This window comes from Lolium perenne, chromosome 5 (genome assembly GCF_019359855.2).
Source record: "Lolium perenne isolate Kyuss_39 chromosome 5, Kyuss_2.0, whole genome shotgun sequence".
Lineage (NCBI taxonomy): Eukaryota > Viridiplantae > Streptophyta > Magnoliopsida > Poales > Poaceae > Lolium > Lolium perenne.
In genome coordinates, this window is record NC_067248.2 from 46,153,600 (window position 1) to 46,156,455 (window position 2,856).

The window sequence follows — 2,856 nt, forward strand, 5'->3', positions numbered from 1 at the left end:
ATCACCGCTGCTGCTCCCATGAGGAGGGAGTAGTTCTCCATCGAGGCTCGGGGCTGTACCGGTAGCTATGTGGTTAATCTCTCTCCTATGTACCTCAATACAATGATCTCATGAGCTGCTTTACATGATTGAGATTCATATGAGTTTTGTATCACTACTATCTATGTGCTACTCTAGCAAAGTTATTAAAGTAGTTTTATTCCTCCTGCACGTGTGTAAAGGTGACAGTGTGTGCACCGTGTTAGTACTTGGTTTATGCTATGATCATGATCTCTTGTAGATTGCGAAGTTAACTATTGCTATGATAATATTGATGTGATCAATTCCTCCTACATATGCATGAAGGTGACAGTGTGCATGCTATGTTAGTACTTGGTTTAGTTGTATTGATCTATCTTACACTAAAGGTTACTAAAATATGAACACTAATTGTGGAGCTTGTTAACTCCGGCATTGAGGGTTCGTATAATCCTACGCAATGTGTTCATCATCCAACAAAAGTGTAGAGTATGCATTTATCTGTTCTGTTATGTGATCAATGTTGAGAGTGTCCACTAGTGAAAGTGTAATCCCTAGGCCTTGTTCCTAAATACTGCTATCGCTGCTTGTTTATCGTTTTATCTTTGCATTACCTACTGCTGCAATACCACCACCATCAACTACACGCCAGCAAGCTATTTTCTAGCACCGTTGCTACTGCTCATATATATTCATACCACTTGTATTTCACTATCTCTTCGCCGAACTAGTGCACCTATTAGGTGTGTTGGGGACACAAGAGACTTCTTGCTTTGTGGTTGCAGGGTTGCACGAGAGGGATATCTTTGACCTCTTCCTCCCTGAGTTCGATAAACCTTGGGTGATCCACTTAAGGGAAAACTTGCTGCTGTTCTACAAACCTCTGCTCTTGGAGGCCCAACACTGTCAACAGGAAAAGGAGGGGGAAAGTAGACATCACATCCCGACTACAGCCCGACTTGGGAAAGCTTCTTCATCAATCGGCGTGAGAGGGCGCTCGCCAGGCACGAGGAGGGTGGCCCGCCTCCTTCGAACTTCAACGAGGCCGGCCGTCGGCTGTGGTGGCGCGACCGAACTCTCCAGGGCGTCATGGCCCACCGTGGCCCCCGCCTGCGCTACCCTCAGTCCCAGCCCATGCGTGCTCTCCCGCCGAGGTTTGACTACCGCGACCCCGATGCCAGCGACGATGATGACGGCGACTACGACGACTACAGTGGCGAGTACTATAGGGCTAGGCACGAGTATGACTGAATGACTCGAACAGTCGAATCTGGCCATGTATCTTAATTAATTTTCAGTTGAGCTAGGCACGAGTACTATAGGGCTAGGCACGAGTACTATCTGGCCATGTATCTTAATTAATTTTCAGTTGAGCTAGTCACGAGTACTATAGGCTAGGCAGAATACTATCTGGCCATGTATCTTAATTAATTTTCAGTTGAGCTCTGTACTTTAATTCCACATGTAATCTGGCGGGAAACTTTTCTCATCATCAGCGTCTGCCACAACGACTTTATTGAAAATACAATTAAAATAGATAAACAACTAGTCTAGTCGATCTACTCGTCGTCGGAGGTTGTCTCGGTCCAAATGTCGTCCCACCGGGGGTCGTTGTCGGCCCAAGTTGTATTCGGGTTGTCGAGCTCGAACACGGCGACGGCCCGACGGTGGCGCCTGTTGGACCTGCGTTGTGCCCGGAGGTCAGCGAAGAACGCGGCGGTGTTGTCGACGTCGTTGGGGAACTGCGCCCTCCACTGGCGCATCAACTCCTCGTCGTGCTCGGCGATTGCGATCCGGCGCTGCACCTGGCCTGTACATGGCGGTGGCGGTGGTGGGCAGTACACGGCGGTGGCCCGTACATGGCGGTGACGGTGGTGGCCAGGCGGTGGCGGTGGCGACGGTGGCCAGTACACGGCGGTGGCGACGGTGGCCAGTACACGGCGGTGGCGACGGTGGCCAGTACACGGCGGTGGCGACGGTGGCCTGTACATGGCGGTGGCGGTGGTGGGCAGTACACGGCGGTGGCCCGTACATGGCGGTGACGGTGGTGGCCAGGCGGTGGCGGTGGCGACGGTGGCCAGTACACGGCGGTGGCGACGGTGGCCTGTACATGCATGGCGGTGGCGGCGGTGGACACGTGTGGCAGTGCGGTGGCTTTTTTTTCATTTGAAATAAGGCGGGAATGAAACTTTTTAAAAAAAGTGGCCTTTGGACCCGGTTTGTAATACAAACCGGGACTAAAGGTCTTTTTTGCGAAAACGCAGCAAAAAAGACCTTTAGTCCCGGTTTGTTTTACAAACCGGGTCCAAAGGGGGGCCTTTGGTCCCGGTTTGTCACACGAACCGGGACCACAGGGTCCTCGAGTATATAAGCCACCACTTCGTCTCCGCGGAGACGAAGCAGTTGGACGCCGCGAGGCTGCCCCGCCCGCGATCGCGCCTTCCACCGCGCCGCCACCCACCGCCGTCGCCGCCGCCGCCGTCCGCCGCGCGCGCCGTCCGCGTTTGCGCGCGCCGTCCGCCCCACCGCGCCGCCGCCACCGCCACGCTCGCGCTCCGTGCTGTCCGCGCGCCATCCGCCCGCCACCGTGCGCGCGCGCCGTCCGCCCGCCGTCCGCCGTGCCTGTGCCCGCGCCCGTCGCCTTCCTCTCCTCCGCCCGCATCGCCGTCCACCGTGCCGCCGTCGCCGTCCGCCGCGCGCCTCCTCTCCGCCGCGGCGCCAAGGTGAGCCCCGGCCACACCCTTTTTTTAAATTTTTTAGATTTTTAGATTATTGTTTGTATTAGAAATTGTTAGATTTTTAGATTTTTAGAAATTTTGGATTATTGTTAGTATTAGA